General features: G+C 35.9%; 1 protein-coding gene across 21 annotated transcripts in view; it reads right to left on the minus strand.

Annotated features, from left to right (window-relative positions):
* NRXN1 (neurexin 1) overlaps window positions 1-12,247 on the minus strand; it is a 1,108,798-nt gene that overhangs the window by 240,288 nt on the left and 856,263 nt on the right. The window lies entirely within an intron of this gene.

Raw genomic sequence — 12,247 nt, forward strand, 5'->3', positions numbered from 1 at the left:
GCCAGAGCAAGCAATAGTCCAACAGGCATTGAGTGACTCTGTGCCTCACTGACGGAACTAAACATGGCAAAGGAGACCCTGAGAAGCCGAGAGGCAAAATGTCATCACACGCATTCTCTGTGCAAACCTGTCGGGGGGAGCACAAGAACAATCACTCTGGAGCTCCACTCAACTTCTCAGAATTTTCTAAGAAGTGCTCAGAGAGGTGGAAGAACGTTTCTGCTGAAGAGAAAGGAAAATCCGAAGATACGGCAGAGGCAGACAAGGCCCCACATGAAGGAGAAAAGAAAACCTAGATCCCTCCTACAGGGGAAACAAAAAGAAGTTCAAGGATCCCAGTGCACCTAAGTTGTCTCCTTTGGGCTTTGTCTTACTCTGTTCTGAGTATGGCCCCCTAATCAAAGGAGAACCTCCTGGCCTTACGGTTGGTGATGTTGCAAAGAAACTGGGACAGATGTGGAATAACTTTGCTGTGGATGGCAACTTATGAGAAGAAGGCCACAAAGGTGAAGGAAAATTACAAAAAGGATATTGCTGTTCACTGAGTTACAGAGAAGCCTGATGCAGCAAAACAAATAGTTGTCAAACCTGAAATAAAGCAAAAGAAAAAAATAAAATAAAAGAGAGGAAAAACATGAGGAAGTGAAGAGGATAAAGAGGAGGAGGAAGATGATGATGAGTAAGTTGGTTCTAACATGAGCTTTTCTTGTCTCTAAAGCATTTAGCCTGCCTGTACACAACTCACTCCTCTTAAAGAAAAAAACTGAAATGTAAGGCTGTGTCAGATTTGTTGCTTTACAGTGTTTTATTTTATCTTATTTTTTTGTATGGATAACACACTACCAAATGTGTCTTTACATAGCCCAGTCCTGGTGGTATTTTTAATAGCCACTAACCTTGCTAATGATACAGTATGGGGGTTGTAAACTGGCATGGAAATTTAAAGGTCTTGTTGTTACAAAGCACAAATTAGTGTACAACAGGGCTGGTAGTTTTATATCTTTAGTTGTCCGATGCAGCATATACAAAATAATTGTTCCATTAACTGAATAGCATATTGCAATTGCTAAAATGTTACAGTTGTTTTGTTGACATCTGAATGCTTCTAAGTAAATATAATTTTTTGTTAAAAATAAAAACCCATATGACCAACTCAAAAGAAACAGAAGAAACGATTGATGAAATTCAGTATCATTTTGCGATAAAAACTCTTAGCTAACTAGTCATAGAAGAAATATACCTCAAAATAATAAAAGGCATATATGATAAACCCACAGCCAGCATCATATTGAATAAGGAAAAGCCAAAAACTTTCCCCTTAAGAACTGGAACAAGCCAATGGTACCAGCTTCCAGCACTTCTATTCAACCCAGGATTAAGAGAAAGAGACAAATGGCAACTGCACTGGGAAAGAGTAAGTCAAACTATCCCAGTTTGCCAACAATACGATCTTATACTAGATATCCTAAAGACTCCACCAAAAGATTCTTAGAATTGATAAATAAATTCCATAAAGTCTCAGGTTACAATGTTAGTATACACAAATTCATAGCATATCTGTGTACTAATAACAGCGAAGAAGAAAGTCTAATCAGGAAATCATTTAAATAATAGGAACATACTTAACCAAGGAGGTGAAAGATCCCTACAAGGAGAAGTAAAAAACACTGATGAAAGAAATCACAGATGACACAAATGAAAAAATATTCCATTCACATGAATTGGAAGAACCAATATAGTTAAAATGTCTATACTCCCCTAGGTGATTTACATATCAATGCAATTACCATCAAAATACCAACATCATTTTTCACAGATCTAAAATAAAAATCTTAAATTTCATATAAAACCAAAAAAGAATGCGAAAAGCCAAAGCAATCTTAAGCAAAAAGGAAATCTCTGGACCCATAACATTATCTGTTTTCAAATTGCACTGTAAGGCTATAGTAACCAAAACAGCATGGTACTGGTATAAAAGTAGTCATGTAGATCAATGGAACACAACAGAGAACCTGGAAATAAACCCACACAGCTAGGCTTTTCCACAAAAAACTGATTTTCCACAAAGCAGATAAACACATACACAGGAAAAGACACTATATTCAACAATGGTACTGGGAAACCTAGATAATGACATGCAGAAGAATGAAAATGGATCCCTCTTGCATCCCATATACCATTTAAAGACTAAAATGTAAGACCTGAAATCATAATGATTCTAAAAGAAAATGTAGGAAAAATTCTTCCGGACATTGGCAACGAATCTAAGATTGAGATTCTTTTTGGGTCAAAAACAACACAAAAAATAAACAAATTGGGACTGAAATAAAAAGTTTCTGCACAGTAAAGAAAATAATCAACAGAGGAAACAGACAACTTACAGAATAGGAGGAAATATTTGCAAACTATATACCTGACGAAAGGCTAATATCTAGAATCTATAAAGAACTCAAAAAAATCGGCAAGAAAAAAATAACCCATGAAAAATTAGGCAAAAGAGCAGACTTTTTTCAAAAGTAGACAAATAACTAATAAACATATGAAAAAAATGCTCACTATCACTAATCATCAGGGAAATGCAAATTAAAACCACAGTGAGATACTAACTTATCCCTGTCAGAATGGTCATTATTAAAAATCAGAAAACAATAAATGTTGGTGTGGATGCAGTTAAAAGGGAATGTTTATTCACTGTTGGTGGAATTGTAAACTAGTACAGCCTCTATAGAAAACAGTACGGAGATTACTTAAAGAACTAACAGTAGTCCTACCATTTGATCCAGCAACCCTACTACTGTGCACCCAAAGAAAAAGAAGTCATCTTATAACAAAGATAAGCACACCCAACTATTTATCACAGCACAATGGTAAAGATAGGGAATCAACCTAAGTGCCCACTGACTGAGGAGTAAAGAAAATATGGGATGTGTATGTATATACACCGTGGAGTACTACTGAGCTGCTAAAATATATGAAATGATGTCTCTTGGAGCAACTTGGATGAAACTGGAGTCCATTTTCCTAAGCAGAGCATCTCAGGAATGGCAAAAAATAAACTACACATTTTCACTTTTAACTAGGAAATAAATGGGAGACATATACAGACATGAAGAGGTATAATGGACATTGAAAACCTAGAAGGGAGAAGATGAGAGAGAGATGAAAATCTTATCACGTATATGTACACTATTCTAGTGACAGATACACCAAAACTCATTACTTCAGCATTATCCAATTTATCCATGTAACCCCAAACACTGGTACCCACTAAATCAGCAACTTCCACCCGGTATCCAACAGCACACTGGTGTTTCATGAGAGGATCTTAGGTGTATCGCAGAAAGTTTTAAAGATCATTAATTAAGTTATTTTTGAAAGAAGTTCAAAGTGCAGTAAGTATAGTCTCTGTTGTAGGGGGGTTTTTTTGGATCAATATAAGTGTGCTATGGAAGTTTAACTATAGGTTCAAGTGTGCTATGAGATAAAAAAAGGACGAAAACACTGCTCTAAAATCTACTAAAATTTAGAAAACATTCAAAAATTAAAAAGGAGGGAGATGTTTAAGATTAAAAGTCAATTTGGGGTGACCAAAGAATATAATTAGGTACAGAATAATATAGTGTTTCAATATGTAAATATTCTGGTAGTTAAACAAGTATAATAAATCTACACTCTATAAAGAATTAATTAATCAAGCAAAGCAAAAGACATCCTGTAGATATCATTCCCCTGCATTATTTTGCAATAACCATTAAGAACATCTTTCCAAAAGGAATTTAATTGGGAAAATGAGGAACAAGGAAAATCCTGAATACAATTCAATTTCACTGTTAAAATATAAAAGAGTATAATTCTAAGAAAAAATAAGATAAACATTAAATATAACCGTTTTAATAATCATTACCAAGATTACCATAGTCTAATAGTTGAATTAAATAACCTTTGAAATGAAGAAATCGAATAAAAGTATAAAGTTATTTAAAATAACATGGATATTAGAATTTCATAAAAGTTATAGAAGAGCTAAAATGATTAAATCCATTTTTTTTTCATTATGTATGTATGTATTATTTCATTTAAAGTGGTTACTCGCTAAGGTAAATTATAGTGCCCTAAGAACATGATTCAAGTCTTTGACATTTTTCTAAGAAGTATTTAATTATGGAAACAAGAGTAGAAAATATCATGCAAGTGAAAATAGAATTTTTTTTTTTTTTTTTTTTTTGGCCGGGGCCAGGTTTGAACTAGCCACCTTGGGTATATGGGGCTGGCGCCCTACTCCTTGAGCCACAGGCGCCACCCAGAATTTTTTCTTAACATATTCTCAGCCTACTCTTGGTAGTAAAACATCTCCAGCATTTTCAGGTCTCTAGAATAAGGTGGACAATGGTCACCAAGTAATTATTTGACAGTGCTCTCCTTTACTATTTTGACTGTGGTTCTTAAATATGTAAATACAATTCCACATTCCCAAAATATAAAACCTGCTACCCATGGGCTAGTAAGAGAAAAAAAAAAAACCCAAATGATAAAATCTATTATTTTAACTAAGACACATATATACATGAAGTTTAAAGGGTAACTCTACACTACAGAAAGGACGATGCAAATATAGTCAGTCAACCTTGGAGAGTCATTTCTTACAGTGTCACCCTGAATTTCTGGGGAAAACACTCTATTGTCAACAAGTAAAGAAGAGAAGGTGTTGTTCAGTGGAAAGCTCCTGTGAACATGTTGAATTTGAGGTGCCGAAGGGATATTTTCATGACTGGCATTAGAGTTGGGAATATGAATTTAGGAGTGTTCCCCCAGGAGTGGATAAATGAAAGCCTTGTGGGTAGCTAGTGAGTGAGAGGAACAAGAAAGGGGATTACAGGAAAAGAAATGAATGTGCCAAACACAGACTTTTCAAGAACAGCTACAAGGAGTGTGGATGTGGGGTGGGTGGATCAAACTGGGGGTCAGAAATTAAATGGTCGCAAGCATCTCCTGCTTTTCCGCTACTCCTTATTCATAATTCCCAAAAGCATAAATATGAACCACACCACTGATACATCTGTCTCTCTGTAAGTCTGTATACTACTCTTCAGAGCCCAGTGGGACGCAAAGGCAGTCGGAAGTGCACAGCTAAACACTCTCCAGTTTTAATCCATTTAACTATGAGGCATTGCCTAGTTAAGCCATTCATCACTGTTTGCTGACAGGCACGGACAGCTCATTTTCTTACATGCATTTCCTACATAAAACACTAGGAGAAATTAAATTATGTTGGAACAAAGTGATGTCCAGCACAACCGGGAGAGAAAGAAAAGGTTCTCCACATTATTATCCCGACGTGAATGTCCTGATCCTGATTTTTCTTACAAAGCAAATAGTTTGAAGTGTCTAATTGATGAATGTAATTAAAGTTCCTTGTGAAGGGAACAAAGAACTCCTCCGAAACCAAGAATCTGGGTGTTAAGCCACTGCTCTGTCTCCTATGTAGCTATCTTGTTACTTAATAGTACTAATGGCATCACAAGTGGAATAGCATTTGTAACAAGGGCAAACTGGTGAAAACACCGGTCTCATTAAGAGGGAAGAAAGAAATTTTGGCATTTGGAAAAAAAAAAAAAATTGATTCTACAGAACCGTATCAGATGTCCACAGAGATAGTGAAGCTTTTCTTGTTAGGATGAGACAAAAACTAGCAAGATAGGGGCATGCAAGGATCACCTACCACTCATAATGCAAGGTAACTGCCTGCCTCTCGGCTCGCTCGAGCAGAAAATGAACAGCTGCCAATGGTGATCAGAGAGAGAGAAAAGGCTGCTTCCAGGAATGAAAGTCTCTTTCCCCCTCCCTTTTAAAGTTTAAACAGTATTCTATACACTTTTCCTGAAATAGCAAGAGAGCCAGACTTGATAAGATCACAGTTGTGGAGCTGATCAGTTGCTCCTTGATATGTTTGCAGATTTTACAATGATAGAACCAACAGCTGCTCAAAAGTAGCCTCAAAACCAACAAACATTATGTTTTCAATCTTTGGTGAATTATGTAGAAGATTCAAAGAATATTGTTTTGATGGAATTTTACCAAGATCAGCTTTAGATCTTGACTGTTTGGAAGATGTTAAACTTACCAACTTACCATTCCATTATTAGAAAATTTTGAATTTCTTTTGCCCCTCACAAAACTCAAGCTCTCCTAAAAAACAGACCTATTTCAATAATTCACCTCTTGTTAATTGTCTCTCAGTAATCAACTGATGCAATCAAAAATACATCTATTGCTTCAGAAATTATTTATAACACAAAGGCTCAAACTGCTAGTATAAAAACCTCCAGTGAATAAAGTGTATTTAGGGGCACAGTCTGTCTATTTAAAGATGCAGTCTTATACTTTATTGGGGCTGTCTCCCCTAAAGGAAAAGGTTGGGAAAGTGGATATAGAGGGACAAAGAATTAGGGAAAATGTCTTAAGAGAACCAAGGATGTTCCTTTGATGTGAAATAATAAAGTAGTTTTAATTTATAACCAATAATTTGAAATATTTTGAGTGGCATGATTACTTGGTGGAAGAAAACTCTTCAACGTCCAAGACTCGATGTGTTTGTGAAAAACTTGTCCTTAAAATTGTAAAACCATATAGTCCAAATGTTTAAATTAAAAAGCATTGTTTTCGTGACTTTTAGAATTTGATATGTGAGGAAGTATGCAGGGTTTGTGACTTCAGGATTCTGCATCAAACTCATCAATAAATAACTTGTGACTTGACTACAATTTGAGCCAAACCTTTGTGGCTTTTTGATACCATGAAGCAATAACTAGTGAGGGACCAAAGACTATAAAATTGAGTGTGATCGAGGGTTCATGCTTTTTCTTTTATTGGGTAATACTTCTTATAGTACTCATGAGATGAGAACTTAAAAAAAAAAGTCTGTTACAAAAATACAGAAAAATTTACAACAAGAAAATGCAAGCAGATAAATATACCCTAAATAAACCCTAAAGAATAGGTCAAACAAGACTCAAGTGGTGAAAGGACTTCCCAAAGTGTTCCCTATAATGCTTGTGAAATACTGTCTAAACAATCCTGGCTCAAGTTTATGATCTTTTTTGATAGTGTTCACTTGTTGCAATAAATCAATAATTTTGAAGAAGATAAGATGTCTTTAGAGTTCACTAAACTGTTTAATATTAAATACAGCTGTATGAGATTTCCTGAACTTTTAAAAATTATATATACCATTTTTTTTGGGGGGAAAAGGCTTTACAGTGGATAATGGCCAACTCTATCATGAAAACTTGACTTAACACTCAATTACATACAGTGTGTGTGTGATGATGTCTATAATTTGGGGCATTAGGGTGTTGGTCACTAATGTAATCTCCATTTTAATAGATTTTAAGGGAACAATTAAATTTGATATGTCTCATTTTAATTTACAGTACCTATTCTAGAAACATAATCTGTCATGCTCTGTCAAAACTGCCAGGACTGTCTCTAATACTTCAGTGGGACTTTACAGCTAATGTCATCACCACCCACCACCCATCTGCATAATTCATTTCACTTTACAGAGAATGTTTATATCTATTGTCTTCAAAATGGTCCTATAAAGTGGTTGTAGAGGAGACTATGAAGTAAATTCCATTTATGCAGAAAATGAGGTCTGTGGCAAAATCTGGACTAGAATTCAAATCCCTTGGCTCTAAGCTAATGCACCCCTCCAAGAACAGCCCTATATTAAAATGTTGAGAAGGTCAGGCTGACTCTCACTGAATATACCTCTGGAGTAAGATGCATCCATACTCTTGTTTGTTAAAATAATCTAAGAGCAAAAGTAGACTGGAGGAAAACTATTTTTCCTTCTAGACACAGCTACTCCTCTTTTTGGTAAAACCTGCTTCAAGAGCATCTGCAAAGTCCATAATAATTTTGATTTATCTGTATCAACAAAAATATTAGCTGTTTACCTTCCCAATAGACAGTTTGTTCCTTTAAGGAAGAATCTCGCTTATTTTTTCCGCTCTGTTTAGTGTCACGCACATTTAAGTTGCTCAGTAAAACCTGGGAAGGCAACAGGAGGGAAGCGGAGGGACAGGAAGGGGACTTCCTTTGAAAACCACTCTGCTGATGGAGTCAATAGCATAACGTGTTCATGAGGAACAACATCTGAAGTCATCAATAACAATCATGAAAACAAGAGACTGACTTGATCCAACTACTTGATTTGAAATCTACCAGTAGTTAGCTTGCATTAAAGACGTCAATTTTTTAGTACAACTCAGTAGCAAATTGGGTGACATGATCAAAGTTGTACCCAAACTCATCTATCATTATGGGCAATAAACTATGCAAGAATTAGGTGGAGTTTTATACATGTTAAGGAGAAAACATTATTATTGGCACTTGTATCAAATAAAATTGCTTTATTTGGCAAGCTAACTCAAACTGGGACAATAAATTTTTTAAAACTCTTCATAGAACCCATATAAAGTCCGCAAACCCCAAACTGTAAAACTCTGCTTATAAACATTGTCAGGGTAAAATTTCATCTGAAAATAGTAATTGCTTCTATTTCCTCTGATGTTTACACAGCAGCTCCCATAGAATTACTCTAAGAAAGAAATAGAAAAGAAAATCAATAGCAACGGGGCACTATGAAATAACCTTTGAGGCAGGAACAGAACGAAAAGATTAAGACAAAACCATAAAAGTATGAAATAATAAAAGGGATACCAAATTAAATCCCACAAAAAAGAGAAAAGATGGTTTCAAATGTATACTCAATATATATACAATGAAATGTAGACATTTTTACTAATTCAAAAAAATTTTAATAAAAATGAATTAATGAAATTTAATTTTCAAAAATTAAGTAGTGATGGATACTATTTTTTTCTAACCTTGTGGTATACATGAGTTTTAATCAGTTTTTTTTTTGAAAAATGCACTTTTCAGCATTACTGCATATTTCCCCTTTTCCAAATAAATTCTTCTTTGAAATGGTATTGTTATCTTAAATAAAATTTTTAAAGTAAAAAAAAAAAAATTCACTTAATATCTTTGCTCTCCTTAAAAATGACAACCAGTAAATTCACAAATAGTTATAGCTGTTCTTACTGTTTGTAGGTAACATCCTTCTTCATTGTTTATGTTTTTTTTCTCTTCTCTAAAGGTTCTATAGTCTTGCAAGACAGATTTAAAATACCTACCAATGTCTGTCTTCAATATTAATTTGAGTTTAAAATTAGACATTTTTACTTCAAATACTGAGCAAAAAAATGACTTTGACCATACATAATAATACAGAATATAGTATCCCAAGTAATTTTGAAATTGACATAAATTCCCATATATTTCTTTGGACTCAGCAGATCTCCCAAGCTACATAGTTGTAGGTAATCAGGTCAACTGAAGACTAGGATCAAATAATTAATTTTTCTTATATCAAATTATCCCCAAGGCTCATGCCTGTAATCCTAGCACTCTGGGAGGCCGGGTTGGGGGGGAATCTCTTGAGCTCAGCAGTTCAAGACGTGCCTGAGCAAGAGAGAGACTCCCAACTCTAATAAACATAGAAAAATTAGCTAGGCATTTTGGCGGGTGCCTGTAGTCCCAGATATTTGGGAGGCTGAGGTAAGAGAATAGCCCAAGAGTTGAAGGTTGCTATAAACTATGATGACACCAAGGCACTCAACCCCAGAGCGACAAAGTGAGACTATATCCCAAAATAAAAAATAAAGTAAAATAAATAAGTAAATAAAGAAAATAACTTACCCACAAGGAACAAGTGAGTTCCCCTATTCAAAACAATGGCCTCTCTACCATGGAGTAAGATAACGGAGGGACACAGATCTACTTTTTGATCAATCTACAGATTATCAAGCCTTTCTGCTTTTTGCTAACATGCTTTACGTTGGCGAACCTGCTTCTGCCTGAGGGTCAATCAACTTTATGTCCTAGTTAAGAAAATGCCCTGATGTTCTTTTGCAGCTGATTGGTATCTGTCTTTTGTTTTTGTTGATAAGCATTCCTCCAAAATTTTCTTGCCTGATGAAAACCTCCCACATACAGATGTTAGTCATGATTTTGAATGGCAAAAAGTTCAATTAGTATTCACTTTCTCTTTATGTGTTTTAACATACACACCTTTTGCTGTACTCTTAATGTTATTAACTTAGAAATGCGAATTACTAATACTGTAAAACATAAGACAACATATGGATTTCCAGGGCTGAAGCAAGTTCATAAGCAAGATGACAACCTGGAGAGAACGTCTGCACCTCATCTTGTTGCAACTAGACCCTGAGTTAAGTTTATAGAGTGTGAAGGAGAAATCATTACTTGGATCCTTTAAAAGCAAATCCATCCTCTCAAATGTCCTAGTTTTCCTTCTCTCAGGGCGTAATGATTTACATTGTATTTCAGTTTTTTTGTTGTTTTTTTTTTTACTGTTGGGAATTCATTGAGGGTACAATAAGCCAGGTTACACTGATTGCAATTGTTAGGTAAAGTCCCTCTTGCAATCATGTCTTGCCCCCATAAAGTGTGACACACACCAAGGCCCCACCCCCCTCCCTCGGTCCCTCTTTCTGCTTTGGAAATTCACAACAGATCAACTTCAAATTGTTAGTAACTTTTGATTTATACAATATTAAGATTAATTCCATTATGACCAATATTCTGTCATAGCCCTCAATTACACTGACATTTATTGTAATTGCATCTAATGAATTGGACACATTTAAATAAATTCTAGCAAAGAATTTAAGTAAATGAAAGCCACCTGATAAAATGACCAGAAGAAACTCCTTCAGTGTAGGAGTGGAAAAGATACTCTCTACCCTCCATGGTAAGAGGATTTAGTTTGAAAGAACTTGCAGGGTTTCATTGTGAGCAGGATTATTTTCTCTCATGCCTAAGATACAAGACCTGAAATAGAATTTGGTGGTAATAAGAAGACAGAGAAGACCAGAGACTCTGTTAGATTTATCCAAAAATGACACTATAATCCTTGACAGTCACTTTCAATAGGCAATTATTGAACATATAATATGTAACCAGAATTAAACTGAATTATCAGATCACCACGTGGAACTTTTTCCATTGCATTTCCTCTGGCAGCTTGAGCATAACTATCAAGACCAAGAAGAAAAAATACTTGATATTCTAAACATCTGGGGCCAGATCCCCTACTGGCTATACTCCCCCCATACTCCCTATCCTAATACACTTGCTAATTTTTATAAGATGATTTGAGGGTCAGGAAAGAGACAGGTATTCCTAAAGTAGAATGCACGGGTTTTGTCCTTTGTTCCCCACCAAAGTTCTTAAGTGAAATGAGAGAAAACTCCAAAAGAAATAAAGACTGGGCATCTGTTATGTCACTTCAGGGCATGTCATGGAGCGAAGCTGAACTGGCTGAAGAACTGGCAATTCAATTTAACATATGTCCCCTGTGGCTTAAGGCTATACGTGGAGAGAAAGAAGTGCCTTCTACTCACCTGGAGGTTTTAGAAGGGAAGAGCATTTTTGAAACAGTCTGTGCCAGGGTGAAAGAACCCAAGAAGTAAAGGAGAAAGACTCCTGTCATCTTCACATACCCCCGAGGTCGTAGAAGACCTCAGAGGCTAACTGGGCTTGCTCTGGGGACTATGGGACAGTGGGTGGGAAAAGAACTATAGGCTGATCAAGTTAAGAATCAAATTAACGGATCCTTATTGGGGATTGAGGGCCATCAGCTGCTTAGAGAAAGTATAGCACCAGGTGTAAGACCATGTAGTTTTAAATTAGTGGCGTCTGGCTTGTGCCTGTAGCTCAGCAGCTAGGGCTCAAGCCACATACACTGGGGCTGGTGGGTTCGAACCGGGGCCTGACAATCAACAATGATAACTACAACAAAATAGCCAGGTGTTATGGTGGGTGCCTGTAGTCCCAGCTACTTGGGAGGCTGAGGCAAGAACATCGCTTAAGCCCAAGAGTTTGAGATCGCTGTGAGCTGTGATGCCACAGCACTCTACTGAGGGTGACATAGTGAGACTCCATCTCAAAAAAAAAAAAAAGAAAGAAAAAGAAAAAAATTGGTGGCATCTGTGTTCAAGCCTCAGGTCTGAAAACATTTCTGAGGCCTTTGTCAATTTACTTAAGGTCTCTGAGCCTCAGTTTTCTCCCCTGCAAATTGAGAGCAATGAGCTCTGCCTCATAGGGTTTTTATGAAGAACAAATTGGACAATGCTTTTAGAAATAATATCAAATAACT

This window comes from Nycticebus coucang, chromosome 4 (assembly GCF_027406575.1).
Source record: "Nycticebus coucang isolate mNycCou1 chromosome 4, mNycCou1.pri, whole genome shotgun sequence".
Lineage (NCBI taxonomy): Eukaryota > Metazoa > Chordata > Mammalia > Primates > Lorisidae > Nycticebus > Nycticebus coucang.